The 18,110-nt window shown below is 40.7% G+C and overlaps 1 protein-coding gene across 7 annotated transcripts in view; it reads left to right on the plus strand.

Annotated features, from left to right (window-relative positions):
- The window catches only part of HIVEP3 (HIVEP zinc finger 3), a 542,129-nt gene that overhangs the window by 103,168 nt on the left and 420,851 nt on the right, over positions 1-18,110 (plus strand). For 4 of the 7 annotated variants that reach the window (XR_012421655.1, XR_012421658.1, XM_015437619.4 and 1 more), the window contains exon 2: positions 14,796-14,907. The exons of 1 other annotated variant lie outside the window; for it this stretch is intronic. The gene's annotated coding sequence lies outside the window, so the exon portion shown is untranslated. Of the gene's footprint in view, positions 1-13,207; positions 13,397-14,397; positions 14,908-18,110 lie in introns of those variants that run through there. 2 more of the 7 variants (XM_005543762.5, XM_065524180.2) reach the window with 2 other exon arrangements.

Raw genomic sequence — 18,110 nt, forward strand, 5'->3', positions numbered from 1 at the left:
ATTACCAACCAACTTGACCCAGTTGATATTTATAGAATACTTTACACAACAACACTTCTTTCTAAAGTGCATATGAAACATTCTCCAAATGATACTATATTCTGGACCATAAAGTAAACTTAACAACCTGAAAAGACTAGAAACCATAGAAAGCATAGTGATGAACTATAATGGAATTAAGCCAGAAATCAATAATATAAAGATAAGTGGAAAATCTTCAAATGTATGGAGATAAAACAACACACATCTAAATAAACCATATGTCAGAGGAAGTCTTAAGACAATTAAAAAAGCATTTTGAACTGAAAGAAAAAGAACTACAACATATCACAATTTGGGAAATGAAGCTAAAGTAGTGTATAGATGGAAATTTATAGAGTTAAATGCTTACACTACAAAAGAGGAAAGGTCTTCAATCAGTAAGGTAAGTCTCCACCCTAAAAAGAAAAAAACTAGATAAAGAAAAACAAATTAAAACTGAAGCAAGCAGAAGGAAGAAAATAAGAAGAGCAAAAATCAATGCATTTGAAACAAAAAAGCAATTTGGATATATCAATCAAACCAAAAGCTGGTTCTTTGAAAAATCAGCAAAATTAGTGAACTTCTAGGCAGACTGACCAAGAAAAAAGAAGATACAAATTATCAATATCAGAAATGAAAGAAGGGACATCACTCGTGACCCTACAGACATTAAAAGAATAATAAGGTAGTGCAACAAACAACTCTATGCCCATAAATTTGACAACTTAGGTGAAATGAACCAATTCCTTGAAAGATAGACATACTCAAGTTCATTCAAGAAGAACTATATATCTTGAATAGTCCCATATCTTCTAGGGAAATTGAAGTTATAGTTAAAAGCCTTCCAAAAACAAACAAACAAAAACAAAACAAAACAAAAATGCAAGGCTAGTTCAACACAGGAAAATCAACCAATGAAATTAAATATATTTACAGAACTAAAGAAAAGAAAGACCACGATCATCTCAATAGATTGACAAAAGGCACTTTAAAATTAATCATCTATTCATGATTAAAACTATCTGCAAACTATGAATAGAAGGCAACTTTCTTAACCTCATAAAGCACATCTACAAAAGGCTACAGCTAAAAATACATTTACTGGTGAAAAATTAAACACTTTCCCCTTAATATAAAAAACAATGCAAGATGTTCTCTCTTATGACTTCTATCTGACTTCATATGGAAAGTCCTAGATAGTACAATAAGGCAAGAAAAAAAAAATAAAGGCATAAAGATTTAAAAGGAAGAAAGGAAACAATGTCTTTTCACGTGTAACTTTATTGTCTTTGTAGAAAAACCCGAAGGATCATTAAAAAGTTTCTAGGACAATAAGTGAGTTTAGTAAAGTTGCAAGATACAAAGTCAATTATATTTCTTCATGCTAGCAATGAACATACGGACTTTGAAACTTAGAGAGCAATTGCCTTTACAATAGCACCAAAACCCACAAATTCTTAGGTATAAATCTAACAGAAATAATATTCAGGATATGTATGCTAAAATCTAGAAGATCCTGGTGAAAGCAATTAAAGAACAGTAAAATAAATAGAGATGCATACTGTATTCATGGATTGGAAGACTCAATATTGCTAAGATGTCAGTTTGTCCCCATTAAAACAAATCTGAAAAAGAACAAAGTTGGAGGACTCAGACAGTACCCAATTTTGAGACTTGTTACAAAGTTATAATAAGAAAGTGTAGTGTTGACAAAATGATAGATACAAAAATCAGTGGAAGAGAATTGAGAGCCCAGAACTAGACCCACACAAATATAATCAACTCATTTTTGACAAGGGTGAAGAAATGATAGTCTTTTCAGCAAATGGTGTTGGAACAATTGGATATCTATATGCAAGAAAATGAACCTCAACACATACCTGACACCTTAAAAAACAACTGAGAAAAAGATCATAGATCTAAATGTAAAAGATAAAACTACAACACATCTAGGAAAAAATCATAGGAGAAAATATTTATGACCTTTGGTTTGGCAAAGAGTTTTTAGATACAACATTAAAGGCACAGTCAATAAAAGAAACATTAATGAATTGAACTCTAATGAAATAAAAATTTTGCTCTGTGAAAGACAATGTTAAAGGAATAAAAAGACAAGCCACAGATTGTGAGAAAATATTTGCAATCACATATGTAATGAAGGACTTGAATCTGGAATATATAAAGACCTTTCAAACTTCAGCAAGAAAGTAAACAACTCTATAAAAAATGGGCAAAATATTTGAACATATGTTTTACAAAAGAAAGCATATGATAGCAAATAAGCATATGAAGACACACTCAACGTTATTTGTAATTAGGGAAATAAAAGTTAAAACCACAATGAACTATCATGCATATCAATTGGAATAGCTACAATTAAGAAAAAGCAAACCTGACAACACTATGTGCATGCGGGCAAGGATGCAGAGCCACTGGAACTCTTTCGTGTTCTTGTTAAGAATGCAGAATGGTACAACCACTTTGGGAAGCAGTTTGGCAGTTTCTTATAAAATTAAAGATATACTTATTATAGGACCCAACAATACCACTCCTTGGTGTTTACTCAAGTGATTGAAAACTTGTGTTTTCACTTAGAAACCCATACATGAATATTTATAACAGCTCTACACATAAACACCCAAACTGGACACAACTGAGATGTTCTTCACAGGCGAACAGAAGTGATATACCCATAAAATGGAACACTATTCATCTGTAAAAAGGAACAAGTATTGATTCATGCAACATCATGGATGAATCTTAAATCTGTTTTGCTAAGTGAGAGAATCCAGACCCAAAAAGTTCATGTTTTACTATTCCATAGGATACTTTAGAAAAGGCAAAACTATAGCTATGGAAAATGCATTGCCAGGGGTTGGGGTTTTGGGTTGGGGTTGACTGCAAGGGAGCAGTATGAGGTAACTTTGTGGCTGATGGAAATGCTTTATATGGTACTGTGCTGGTGGCTACAAAACTCGATGTATTTGTCAAACCCATAGATCTGTACACCATAAAGTGTAAATTTTGCTGTGTGCAAATTAAGAACAAAATCAGTCAGGATACTGAGGAACCCAAGATGTAATGCAGAATATGACAAATGAATCTAAGTGCATTGCACATGTATAACAAACTCATTGAAGAGGATGAGGAAGAAGGGAGCTGACCTAAATAACTTTGGAATCCTATAAGGCTAAAGACAAAAAAAAGAACTGTACACAGACACTGTACTCGACATGATAAATTTGTCCTTCACCGGGGTATGTGTTAACCATCTAAAACTATTTTACATATATACTAGGAATGAACAAATAAGCAAATATATTATTGATAATAAGACCCAGGTGTCTGTCTGAGAAAGAGTTACTAATAAGCAAAGCAGAATGATGGAGTGAATCCATGGTGTTTGATTAGAGTCAGCGGTATCAGTATTAACTCATGTTTATACATATACATATACATATACATATACAAACACATATACACACTCTCACACATATACACTGATAGATATGGAAATATAGGTGTGTATTCATGGATAAATATACATACATATGTTTCCTAGCTCTGTCTACTGAGATGGCATAAAAGCAGTGACATCCCAGTAGCAGTGAGCACATCAGGTTCCCTGATCTTGGTCTGTAAATGCTATTATTTAATAAAAGGAGCCGGGACTCCTTGAAAACATAGGCTCCAGGACTGGGTAGGAAAATTACAAGATGAGCCTGGAGCATCTTCTGGTGCTACAAAGTAAGAAAGTACTGAACAACAACAACAATGGGAATATGCAGAGTACAGGAACCAACCTGAAAAAACTCTTATTGGCCAAAGCTGGGTCAATAAGATAAGCAAGGATATATTGGGTTATAACTCAAAGAATAAAATAACTATCCATGAGTCTGTGTTGATAAAAATAAAAGTTGAATAAACTGATTATTTGATGGGGAGAAAGGACAGTTCTTCCTTACCAGAAGAATTCCAATGAATAAATAGAAGTGGGGGAAATAGAAAATCACCCCAAGAACACTGCAGTCATAGTTGCTGCAGACAGTTCACCTGATAGCTGTTAAACTAATGGGTATAAGTTTGAGAAACATGGCATTTGCATAGTCTCAAAGTATTTGAGACTCCCAATATTTATCAATTACAAAGGGAAAAATAGTAACTCCATAGTGGAGAAACCTGGCAGATACCACCTTACCCAAGGGATAATGTGGGGTCTCACTAAATTGCTCAGGCTGGTCTGGAACTCCTGGCTCAAGCAATCCTCCTGCCTCAGCCTCCCAAAGTTCTGGGATTACAGATGTGAGCCACCTCATCCAACCAGTAAGACATATTAACAGCATGTCTCCCTTCCCCAGTTTGATGCACTGAGAAGGGTGCATCATTTCTGTGGCATTCTTGCCAAAACTGCATAATCCCAGTTTAATCATGAAAAAACATCAGACAAACCCAAATTGAAGGACTGTCTACAAAATACCTGTCAAGTACTCTTCAAAGTATCAAGGGCAAGAAAGAAAAGGAAAGACTGAGGAATAGTCACAGATCAGAGCAGACCAAGGAGAAATGACAACTAAATGCAATGTGGGATCCCGAATTGAATCCTGTAATGAAAAAGGACATCAGTGGAAAAACTGGTAATATTAGAGAAAATTCTGTAGGTTAATTAATAGTATTGTACCAATCTCAATTTCCTAGTTTTAATAATTGTACTATGGTTATGTAACATGTTTCTGTTAGTGAAAACTGGGTAAAGGGTATATGGGAACTTGTACAATCTTTACAAGTCCTCTATAAGTCTAAAATTATTTCAAAATAAAAAGAAAAATTGTAGGGAGAGCATTTGATGAAGTAGCCTGAAGGAAAGATGAAGAATCCTCTGTATATAAGGGACACTTAAGACTGTGAATGAGACTTGTGGGAGAACATTTTGCATACCACCTGCGTACTCCTGTAACCCACTGTAGTCTTTGGACTATAATTTGAGAATTACTGTAATAGGGTCATCTGACCCAACTCATTTAAAGACATCTTGTTTTTAGGGATGTTGTTTAACTCTTTCTTTAAAATTGCTTTAAAAAGCAATACATGCTTTTACAAACCTTTTTTTTAATTTGAGACAGAGTCTCACCCTGTCACCCAGGCAGGAGTGTAATGGTGCAATCTTGGCTCACTGCCTCCTGGTTCAAGTGATTCTCCTGCCTCAGCCTCCTGAGTAGCTGGGACTACAGGCACGCGCCACCATGCCTGGCTAATTTTTTTGTATCTTTAGTAGAGACAGGGTTTCACCATGTTGGCTAGGCTGGTCTCGAACTCCTGACCTTGTGATCCACCCGCCTCTGCCTCTCAAAGTGCTGGGACTACAGGCGTGAGCCACTGTGCCCAGCCTACAAGCCGTTTTTAAAAGATAATTATTTCATCCTTCTAAGAGAGGTATGAAGTTTTTTTTCTCCTTGCTTTTATGGACTGTGATCATTGGGGGAGAAGGGTTGCAAACTGGTGGTCCCTCTTCTGATTCCAGTTGTTTTTAGCTACACAGCTTTCATCTTTTTTCATTTTTAAAAGGTAGATATGTAGAGAGGCATGAACACTCCAGTTCTCTTTTGCTTGTGCCAAGCTACTTTGCACACTTACATTATTTGATTGGCCCTGAAGGCACATAAGTTTTTTAGCCCAGGTGAATGTAATAAATTACATGTGATTTGGGGTGTTTATTCACTATTCTCTAGTCACAGCTCTTTTCTAGTCTGACAAAACTTTCTAATCCTGTCAGTGTGGTTCCTTAGATTCCTCTTTGGAGTTATGGCCTTAGATTTCCTTTTTAATGACTTTGCTATGTTTATCTTGCAGCATTTTTGGGTAGACTATGGGTTGCCACAAGAGAACTCCACCCCACCCCCAAAACACACACACATAGAATTTGTTTAGCCAGAATACACAAACTAACCAGAAGCCAGGTGGCCTGTCTCAGTGCAGGATTGGGTGGCTCCCAAGGGTGCCCATTTGGGAGATGTCAAATGGGTACCCAAAGGAGGATCTCACCAGATCAGAGAAACTCATTTGTGCTACACCATACTCCTTTTGTACCAGAAGCTTACAAGACTGAGGGAAATACTCCAATCACTTTGCTTAATACTTCCTAGAAGGGAATTCTTACCAATGTCAGACTCTCCTAGTTCTTGAACCCAAACAGCCTGATAAGGCTATATCCTCGCCTGAGACAGAAAGCTGAGTCAGACTCCAGAAGCTGGTAGCTGAGCAGAGTCTCTGCCTCCAACTTTCTAGTGTGCTAGAAAGCTGAAACCCACAGTGGCTTATCACTAGGGTTGTCAGAATTAGCCATGGAGCCTTAAAGATACACGTATGCCAAGACCCTCCTGTAGCAACTTGAAAGCATCTATATTTTCCCTAAAACTCCATAGGGTTTTTGATACACAACCTCAAATGGACATTCAGGCTGCAAGAAACTTTAGCTAACGTATTTTTAAAATTTCTCTTAATATTCCTTTTTTTGGTTCCCAAATTTATGACTAGTCCACTTAAGGCACTAATGGGGGCAGTTAAGGCACTAATAACTTCACAATGCGGGAAGTTCCCAGCACAGTGACTAGAACATAGTAAGCTCTCCATAACTGCTCATCTCCTTCCTTTCCTCCTTCTACTTCATTTGGACCTTATTTTGATCTGCTGTTTCCTTCCCCTACAAACTGAGGTCATAGCCTCCCCACTGCATTATACTTAATATTGATCAGGTGTTTTGATGAGCACTGTGTTTAGCTTGAGTGCCACAAATAAAGTGCCTTTTGAAGAATGATGTGAAATTACAAAGAATAGAAGCTAGTTTGGGTGACAGAATTGGGTCCCAGATGTCAGGGCAGAATGATGGGCTGATTCTAATATGAAACATAATAGGGCTAAATGTAAGGTCTTGTAGTGGGGTCCAGGAAATTAACTGTGTGAGTGCAGGTCAGGGGAGGTGTGTGGCTTGGTAGCTGCAAATATAAAAAGTACTAGGAAGTTGAAAATGATAGTTGTATGGCTTAGGGCACAGATTCAGTTGCTGTCACAAAGACCTAATAGAACAATGGTTTAAATAAGCTAAACGTTTAATTCCCTCTCACAGATTGAGAATAAACAGTATGGGGTGAAATGGCATCACCAGGGATAAGATCCTTCTATCTTGTTGCTCTGCACCACTCATCCACATGGCTATCAGGTCCACATTTCAGCCAATGGCAAAAGGAAAAAGGAAGGGAAGGCATGATCTTTCCCTTTAAGAGTATGGCTGGGAAATTATACATTTCACATCTGTTTACATCCCATTGGCTAGAACCTGTCCTTCTGGCCACACCTTCCTATAAGAGGGGCTGGGAAATGTAGTCTTTGGCTGGGTAGCTATGTTCCTAGCTAAGAATTTTATTAGTAAGAAGGGGAGAGGGGAATAGATACTGACAGAAACATTTGTAACCTTACAGTTAAGACAGTATGTACAGTCATGCAATTTGATTACCAGAAAGTTTTGGGCAATATTCTATTGCATTGATACAAGAACAGTATCTTCCAGAACAGGAGTTGGCAAGCTTTTGCTGAAAAGGACCAGATAGTGAATACACCTGACCCTTGAACAACATGAGCTTGAACTGTATGGGTCCACTATATGCAGATTTTCTCATGCCTCTGCCACCCCTGAGATAGCAAGACCAACTCTTCCTCTTCTTCCTCCTCCTCCTCAGCCTACTCAATGTGAAGACCACAAGGATGAAGACCTTTATGATGATTCACTTCCACTTAATAAACAGTAAATATGTTTTCTCTTATGATTTCTCTTAATATTTTCTCTAGCTTACTTGTCAGTATACAATATATAATACATATAACGTACAAAATATGTGTTGACTGTTTATGGTATCACTGAGGCTTCCAGTCAGTAGTAGGCTATTAGCAGTTAAGTTTTGGGGGAGTCAAAAGTTATACATGAAATTTTGACTGCATGAGAAGCCAGAGCCCCAACCCCTGAATTGTTCAGGGTCAGTTGTATTTTAGGCTTTGCAAGCCATGTATAGTCTCTGTCATACATTGTTTTCTGTTTTTTTGTTTGTTTTGTTTTGTTTTTACAATTCTTTAAAAATGTCAAATCCATTCTTAGCTTATACACTGTAAAAATTAGGCTATACCAAGGGCTGTAGTTCACAGACCCCTGTTCTAGAACAAGCATGGTGGTGAGTCTGGAGTCACATCTTAAGATGCACGAGAATGTGTTCAGGGGAGGTGACCAGGTTAGGGAAGGGACTCCAGGTGAATTTCTAAGAACAATAATGATTGGAGGCATTGGTTACTTTTAGCCTAGAGAAGCTCAGACTCTTAATGACCTGATCAATGGCTTCAGATATCTGAAGGACATTCAGGTGGTTTGGAGATACCCTTGTTTTGTATGTACCCAAAGAGAAGAACAAAAATCAGTGAGAAAAAGCTCTGGAACAGAGACTGCAGCTGCATAAGGACTTTCTCATGATCACTTATCATGTATGGAACCCTTATTCCCAGGCACTGTTCTAAGCACTCTACATAGATGGTCTCACTTTATCTTCAACAACCCCAGTGGGTAGGTACCTTTCTTACCTCTACTTAATAGATGGGAAAAAGTCAGCATTAGGAGGTTATATAACTTGCCCAAGGACATTTTGCTGCTAAGTGGTAGGGCCATAACAACTCCAACTCCCACACCTCCTTGCATGTGACTTAATATAAATAATTTAGCAGTGCCAGGCACATAGCAAGTTTTGTTTTGTTGGCAATAATAATAATGATAGTTCCTAGGAAGTATATGTTTCTCATCATGGTGGTTGTAGTTTTCTACGGCTGCCATAACAAATGACCACAAACTCGGTTATTTAAAACAACCCATTTCTCTGCTTACAGTTTTAGAGGCCAGAAATCCAAAATCAGGGTGTCGATAGGGCTATGTTCTCTCCGGAAGCTCAGGGGAGAATCCATTCCTACCTCTTTCTGCTTCTGGTGGCCTCTGGCATTCCTTGACTCGTGGCTGCATCACTCCAATCTCAGCCTCTGTGGTCACGTTGCCCTCTAGCCCATCTCCTACCTTGGTCCTATAAGGATACTTGTGATTTCATTTAGGGCCCTCCTGGATAATCCAGGATCTCTCCTCATCTCAAGATCATTAATGTAATCACATCTTTTGCCATATAAGGTGAAATTCACAGTTTCCAGGGATTAGGGGGTAGATATCTTTGGGGACCAGTAATTAGCCTATCACAGTGGTATCTAAGCATAGACTGGATGACCACGTGCTTTTCTTTCCACTATTAGAAAAAAAACTTCATAGAATTCTATGATTTACAGTATTGGTCAATCATAACACCTGTCTTTTCCTTGTGGAATTTTTGTGTATGTGAAAATAGTATTTCAAAAGCCTTATTTTATTTTTAATTGACAGATAACACTTGTATATATTTATGGGGTACAATGTAATGTATCAATACATGCATAATATACATTATGGAATGACCAAATCAGGCTAATTAGCATATTAATCACCTCAGATATTTATCCTTTCTTTGTGGAAAGAACATTTAAAATCTTCTCTTTTAGTTACTTTGAAATACACAGGACACTATTATTAACTGTAGTCACCATGCTGTACAGTAGGGTACCAGAACTTATTCCTCCTATATAACTGAAACTTTGCTCCCATTGGCCAATGTTGCTCCTTTCCCTTCCCCCCAGCCACCTCCCCCAGCCTCTGGTACCACCGTTCTACTCTCTACTCCTATGAGTTTGACTTTTTAAGATTCCACTTATAAGCTCGCTCACACAGTATTTGTTTCTCTGTGCCTGGCTTAATTCATATAACATAATGTCCTCTAGGTTTATCCATGTTTTCACAAATGGCAGAATTTCCTATATGAAAATAGAATATATTTTTAACAAGATGTCAGTTAGAGGTAAAACTTTTTTTTTTCAGATACATAGCCACAGTCCAACACTATTTATTGAGTAACACATTGTTTCCTCCACTGATTTAAAATTCAGTTTTTATTACTTAACTACCATGTAATAACCATTATAGCTAAATTTGCTCCTTGACTTCCATCAATCCACTTTGTAGGTTTCTGCATTTGTACTGTGCCATTTTGTTTACTGTAGCATTAAAGTATATATTTCTAACTGATGAATTGTCCTCCTTTATTATTCTTTGTCAATTTTTTTGATCAATGACTCTTTTACTGTTTTTGTTTTGTCATCATCTATTTCAACTTAAAAAAATCCTTATTATCATTTTAATGTGGTCTTGGGAAGAAGAGGAAAAAAGATGGAATTATTGGTCTGCCATAACAATCCTCTCTCTTTTCTTTTCCTTTTATTTTTTTCTCTCTCCTTCCTTCCTTCCTTCCTTCCTTCCTTCCTTCCTTCCTTCCTTCCTTCCTTCCTTCCTTCCCTCCCTCCTTCCTTCCTTCCCTCCTTCCTTCCTTCCTTCCTTCTTTTTTAGTGATTTTACCTGTTTCCATTGAGATTTTCTATTTTTTTATTATAATTATATGGAAGCTTAATTCCAGGCACATATATGTAAGAGATAGATATACATATGAATTCAAATCTGGAATAAATGTACATATATTCTTATCTTTCAAGACTTCTAACAATTAAATTTTACAACTATATTCTCAGTTATTTTCATATTTAACTACATATTTTATTGGCTTTATTCATTACATTTTTTATATAATATATCTTCTCCTTTCTTGAATTCGTTATCTTGCCTTATTTTTTTCCTCAGCTGGTCTTCATGTAACCTTAAATTTTTTTTAATAAAGGGTGTTTGGGTGATATAATTTCTGTGTCTTTGAACATACCTGTCTTTTGTCATTGCATAAGAGAAATTACAGTTTGGCAGCTGGCAGAATTCTTAAATTGCGATAACGTTCCCTTAGAATTGTACAGAAATTGTACCAGTGTCTTTTAGCATAGTGTTACAGATGAGAAGTATGATATCAGTCTGATTTTCTTTCCTTTTAAGTAACCTGATTTTTCTCCTTTATGAGGAAGCTTGTCATTGTCTTTGCTCTTGGAGTATCAGAGTACGTCTGGAAGTGTGTATTCTTTCAGTAGTCCTGCTGCCTAGCACAGCATTTGATCTAAGGCCTAAAGACTTTCTTCAGGTTAAGGAAATGTTCTTCTGTTATTTCCTTGATTATTGTTTTCTTCTGTCTTCTTTATTAATGATGTCTCCATCTGGTACTCTTATTAGACTAATATTGATTGGATATTCTGGATCTCTCTGTTATATCTTATGTTTTATCTGATTATTTAAATCTCGTGTGTGTGTGTGTCTGTGTGGTGTGTGTGCACTTTTTTGGGAGGGGCAGTGGCGTTTCAAAAGGAGCTGATATCCTGCCCCTATTCAACCTTTGGCTTCTATTATATTTGGAACAAACCTGTCACTTTCCAAAGAAGCTGTGGACCTATTTCTGTGTCCATCCATTCTGTGTGGAGAAACTGACCATATTCCTGATGTCCCTTAATTTGCCTTTAAACTGCTGCCTATGATTCTCCTCCAATCCTGATTCTCTGAGTTGGGGATTTTCTAAGACTGTTTTCTGGAAACCTGTACACTTACTTCTTAGGGGTCTGTACTAGTCTGTTCTCACACTGCTAATAAAGACATACCTGAGACCAGGCAATTTATAAAGAAAAAGAGGTTTAATGGACTCTCAGTTCCACATGGCTGGAGAGGCCACACAATCATGGCGGAGGTGATGGAGGAGCAGAGGCATGTCTTACATGGTGGCAGGCAAGAGAGCATGTGCATCAGATCTCATGAGACCATCAGATCTCATGAGACTTATTCACTATCACAAGAACAGCATGGGAAAAACCTGCCCCCATGATTCAATTACCTCCCACCAGGTCCTTCCCACAACATGTGGGGATTATGGGAGCCACAATTCAAGGTGAGATTTGGGTGGGGACACAGCCAAACTATATCAGGGTCTTTGCAGAATCATGAGCTTATCAGTACGAATTAGTTTTTCCTCCCATGTCCCATCTACTTTGTATCTTCCCATATTATTCAAAATGTCTGCTTTATTGATGGCGTCTTTCCCTGGTTCCCAGCATTGCCAGTCATGTTTTGGTCATGTAAATCGTTTTTGGGGGTAAGGAATGAAAGGGAGTAAATATATGAGCCCAATTTACCATTCCCCAGACCAAAAGCCCCAATGTGGAAATAGTAGAGAGTTCTGACACATCATATGGATAGCTGGACCAAATGACCTTCCAGCCTCATCTAACTCTGGGAGGCTTTTTCTTTAAAGCAGCATAATTAAAGGGTTGAGAAACAACTTTTACTGAAAAGGCCAGAGAGATAGAGTTTAGTTTACTCAGGAGAACAGAATAAGGTGAGACTGAAATGGTGAGTCACACTAAGCCTGCTGAAGATACAGCAGGAGGGACTAAGATTAAATTACAGCCGAAGTGATTCATATTGGTCACTACAAAGATCATTTAACCCTTAAAAAGTTGTGTGGCATCATGATACATTGCAAAGCCAAGTCACAAAGCCTCATTTTCTGGAGCTGTTCTCTTTAAAGGTAAGAGGATGGACTCGAATCACCTTCTGAATTATCTGACAGCCCTGTGACATGATTATACCTTGGTGCCTGAGATGTTAGATGGGAAATAAACAGCAGCATCTAGTAAACTCTCCTGGGGTAAAAAAGAAAAAAAAAAATCGTCTTGTTTTCACCCAGTCTCACTGAATTTTTTTTTTTTTTTTTTTTTTTTTAGTGTGAAGAGAGAATGTTTTTGTCAAAAACAAGTTCTCCAGATTTGTAAACCTGATTGGAGACATCTTTAGTTTCTTCTCAAACATGCTGGGAAAAATAGGAATGTCACTGAGACTCCTTCACCATCCCCTTGCAGCCCCTATTCCCCGGGGCTGGGTAGAGGGCGAAGCAGAGGGCAGGGGCTGGACCAGGGAGAGAGTGACAGGCTCTCTGTGGTAGGTCTGTGCCTTGTCACAGAGCCTCCTGGGCTCAGGTCTGTGGTGGCCGCGGGAGAGCCAGCTCCGCGCTGTGTGGCTGGTGACATTTCCGGCTGCCAGGGCCCAGCCAATCAGTGATGGACCCAGCTTGCTTGGGCGATGACACATGAAATATGATAATTTTCTGCCAAACGGCTGGAAGAGGGGAAGGAAGAGAGTGTGTGTGTGTCGCTGGGAGGGGTCCACAGTGGAGCGCCTGCGATGAGGTGGGAGGGTGACAGTGCACTTGCTTTCACGGTTTGCCTGGCAGGACTAGGCAAGGGAGGGAATGGGCTGTGATGCTGGAGCGGCGGTAGGAGCGCCCCTGTAGTTCCCGAGGTGAGCCACTGCCACTGCTCTTAGGCGGGAACCAGCGGAGAAGCAGACAGCGCCATGCTGGAGCTCTGGGGCTGGGGTGAAAAAAAGAAACTGTCAAAGGCATTTGCCTTCTTATCACACATGAGCAAGGTTAGGACTCTTGTTTCTTCTCAGTGCTACCTCTTTAAAAGCCAGAACAAAACTGCAGTAAACACCATCTGGGTGGCTAAAGCACTCGAAGAATAATTTTTTTTCAAAAAAATTTAGGCTGGAGGTTGTCTCTCCCCCTATCCTGTTTTTCTACCTCCATACCTTAAAAGTAAAAAACAAAACAACAGAACTCAATTACAAAATCTTGAAGAAGGGCCTAAGTCTGAATCGTAAACACTCTAACTAAGGTTCAGGTGGTAGTTCTGATTCGTGATTCTGGTTGAAAGAAAGTGTGTCTTGGAATGCGATGTGGCTCTGGATTATGTTCGAGTTTAGCAATAGTGGCAGAGCTATTCTTTGGTTTGTGGACATGGACCCTGAGCCTGCAGAGCAAGGCAGGGCAGGGCAAGGAGTGCTTATGTTGAGCTCTCAGGTGCAGAGGCCCCACTCCCTTCAGCCACTGTTGAGGCTCCCTGGCCCCTGATCTGCAGCCAGAGGCTGGTGAGGTGTGACACGCCTGCTGACAAGTGTGCCCTGTCTCGTCTGACCTGTGAACATGGGTGTTCAGAAGTGAAGGATCATAGTGTTTACATAACATGCCGATTAGTCACTGAGAAGCTCATCACTGCAATAAATATTTATGGCTTGCATTTGCATTTTTCTCTCTCTCTCCACGTATATATGTATATGTGCATATATTATACATATATATTGTTTTTTAAAAAGCACCAATAAATGAAATCCTTATCACTGCGTGCAAGCCTACTGTGGCTTTAGGCATGGGACTGGCTTCCTGCGCTGGGAGTGACAGCTATTCCGAAGTGATAATTGGTGTACTGTGTCTTTAAAAGGTTAAAACCCCTTTCAAAAAAGGTCTGGACTCCTAGTGGAAAAGACAAGCGAGGCATGGGTTGGCTCTGGATTCAGAAAACAGCTGCTGATTAGATTCTGTGTCTGCGGGCTGAATTTATTCCGTGTTTTTCAGCAGCAGGAATTCAAGAGGGATGCTTCTGTTTGGGTTTCTGATCGTGATTTATATTTATTCAGAGGAATAACAGAGGGTGGATCTGTTCCCGGCGCGAGCATGCTCACAACCAGCCGACTCTCCCATTATCCAACTGCCTAGTTTGGTGCTTCTATGTACATGGCTATTCCGTGTGCCTATGTGTGTATACAAACACGCATGCATGCCTGGATGGACATACGTTTGCACAGGTTATTTTTTAAGGACAATTCTTTCAATAAGGTCTTTACCCCTTACTTGAAACAGGTGTTCATGAAAAAAATGCACAAAATCCTGCCTGGCCGGAATAATTCATGAAGAAGGGGCTGGATCCGTGGGTCAGAGATCACAGGACCAGTTTGCCATCCCAAGGCCGAAGGTAGGGGACTCTGGGTTTTTATTCGGCGGATGGATTCCTTGCGCTGTATTTTACCTTGTGATTGTGTTTTTGCCTGCGGCCGCACGGAGAAGCAAAATAACGAGCTGCGATTCCATTTTGTGGCTGCCTTTCTTAGGCAAGGTGTCCGGCTGCCGAGGCGCAGGGGCTGGCCGGGTGGGCTGCGCGTGGCGGTCGGTGCCCCCGGTGGGCTGAGCGCGCTGCTCGGCCTGGTGCTGGGGAGCGGCGCGAGCCTCAAGTGACCCCCGCGCGTCAATCACAGGCAGCGGCGGCGGCGGCGGCGGCGGCAGCGGCGGCAGGGCTGTAACCCTGTGCGCGCCGTGCGATCCAGCGCTGCTTGCAGCAAGCTCTGCTGGGCTCTGCACTCGCACACTGGCGGGCCTGCTCCCGAGGAGCCTGGGCTGGGGGGCATAGGCATCGCGTCCCGTGGCACCTGCGTTTTTTTGTGTTGCCTTGGCTGCTGCTCCGGGATTGTTTAGGCGGACTCCAGTAGCCTGCTTGGTTGAGAATGAGATTCGTATGATGCTGGCTGCTGAGACAGAAGGGATAGCTTTCTCTTCCCTACTAATCCTAGCCCCCTGAAAATATTCCTAAAGCAAAATCATCTCCCAACCCCCAACCCGACCCAACCAAACCAAAACCAAACTCCTATTCTATTGGGGCTTCTTGCCTCCCTGCTAGCAGAGAGAGTGTCCCCTCCAAGTTATGCCCCACATTTTACCATCTTTTAAATGGAAACACTGATGGTGCCGAATGGTCCCTGATGATATTGTCCAGGCTGCTGAGGACTCATGAGTGTGGCAGTCCCCTGAACCCGCGTAGATTGGACAGAGAGTGGTGGTGCAGAGGAACTTGGAGGCCCAGCATTGGTTTCCTTTAACGTAGCTGGTTTGGTTTCTGTTGCAGGTCAGGAATATTTCTGTGGCTAGGCCCTTCCTTAACTTTGGGGGCAGTGGTTGCAGGAAGAGGGTCTGCAGGTCTGGTCGCTGGGTGAGCAGCACCCAGGCCCTCTTTCTGGTATACCCTGACATTTCTGGTAGCCCTTGGCATTGTAACCACAGCAGCCAGGTGCCCACTAACTACCTGGAGTGCTTGGGTTTTGTTAACTCTGGTGTGCATTTGGGTGTTGCAGGGGGAGGGAAGAGGAAAGAGGGAGGATGAGGTGTTTGCTGAACTGATCTGCATGTCAATGTTCTCCAGCCCCTGTTTGTGTGATTATGTAATGATCAGACGTGTGCCCAAACAGCTCCCCACCATCTCCTGGCTCTCCCCCAGACTGAAGAAATTGGGTGCTACAGTTGTTTAAGATATCTTTATGTAATTATGTGTGTGCTGGGGGCAGGGAGAGAGTGGGGGCAAGGAGGAATAATTCGAGCCACTTCAATGTGAAGAGCACAGGTCAATGATCATGTGTCCCTCTGAGGATGGTGTGGTATTAGCTCTGGGTCAGTGTTGATCTGAAGACCCTCCCATATCTCTTTCAGCCAGTAATTGCTTATCTGAACTTTCATTTGGTAATTTCACCCTTCTTGCACCCTGGAGACAGTTGGACCCAGGAGAAGGACCCCTGCAGGGACTACAGTTTCCCAATTCCAGGCAGAAAATGAATCCTGAAGCCAGGGTAATAGGCCAGGTCCCAGCTGTTCTTCATGGTCCTGCTGAGCAGCCAGTGTGGGGAGGAGTTCCTGTTCATCAAGGTGTCACTTGTGCTCTGGGGTTGGGCTATATACTGTGGGGCTGAAGAGTACACCTCAGATGCTGTCTGAGCTGTTTGAGATAAGCTCTTTAAAGTTGTGATGGCTTGCAGAGGCTGGAGGCCCTTTACATCCTTGCATTTAAAGATCGTGGGAATTTTTTGCAAGGAAGGAGAACAGCTGTCCAACTAAGATACCTGCAGGCAGGAGGAGAGGGTGTGTGTGACACTTAGCTCTCTCTGCTTCCTCCCTTCTCAGGCTAGTTAAGGCATCCACAGGATACAGAATTGTTAAGAAGGGCCCTCCTGTCACACCCCGAGCGCCTCAGCCTGGGGCTATTGGTTAGATTTGTTAATTTGATGGCAAAGTCTGGCCCCTTAAAGCTAAGATTGTTTTTTTGCCCTCAACACCCCAGTGGGTTTGCTTTGAGGGCCAACTACTACTGTGAAATCTGTGGCAGTGGATCAAGATGTGCTCAACTGGCACTATTGTTGAGCTGTCTCCGCCCATTGTGTTTTAGTGGCAGCCACCCTCCTTGGAGTGGAGAAGTGTGTGCTGCCTTTGGGCCCTTGCCAAGTGAGCCCTTGAGACATTTAGCGTGTGAAAGGTACAGGCAAGAAGAAGATGCATTTAGTCTGAAGTCCTGGCAGGTTCTAGGACCCGACTTGATGAAAGATAACATTAAGAAAGCTGTTTGATAACTGGATAGCATTTAACTTGCCTCTCACTCCCTACTCTGTGAGTTCCCCGACGTCTTTAAGGCTCTTTTCTGCCCTCCATGCTGAAAGCATGACATGCTGTTCTCCATCCTGTTTCCTGGGGAGTCAAGTGTATTTACAGATCTGCAGATGCACTGGGAGGGCAGGGCTGGAAAACACTGGCTGTATCAACAGGCAGCACTGGCATTCTGGGTCAGACTTGGCCAAAGCCCGTGACCAATTTTCTTCCTTATCTGTAAAGTAGGTGTAACCATCATAACCTTACTAAGACCACTGAACTATGTTGCAAAGAAAAATGAGATACATTTAGTGACATGTGCACTGTAGTTGATGGGTACTAGGATAATACCACAACAATTTGGAACTCACATTTACATAATTTCACTTATCAAGTTGGGACCTAGATGGCAAATCAAAAGAAAGGTCATAAGTCCATGAGCTACAGTTCATGAATTTTGATCACTGGAGGAAATTTTATACCCTCTTTCAGGCCTCTGCATTTACTTCAAGTTTTAAGAGGCTTGGTTATTAGTTTGTCAAATACACCTAGCAAATTGGAAGCAACTGATACTGTACTGTGCAAGGATTATTAAAGATCTTTTATCAAGTATCAGTAAGAAGTAAGAGTAACACAAGAAACAGGAAAATTAAAAAAAATTTAAAAGGCCCAAGAATTCAAGGCATGGCATTCTAGAGCTAATATGAGCATTTAATGTAAGGAATTCAGTGAAATTTTATGTATTTTGATGGATCTTTGGTATTCTGTTTTATA

This window comes from Macaca fascicularis, chromosome 1, assembly GCF_037993035.2.
Source record: "Macaca fascicularis isolate 582-1 chromosome 1, T2T-MFA8v1.1".
Classification (NCBI taxonomy): domain Eukaryota; kingdom Metazoa; phylum Chordata; class Mammalia; order Primates; family Cercopithecidae; genus Macaca; species Macaca fascicularis.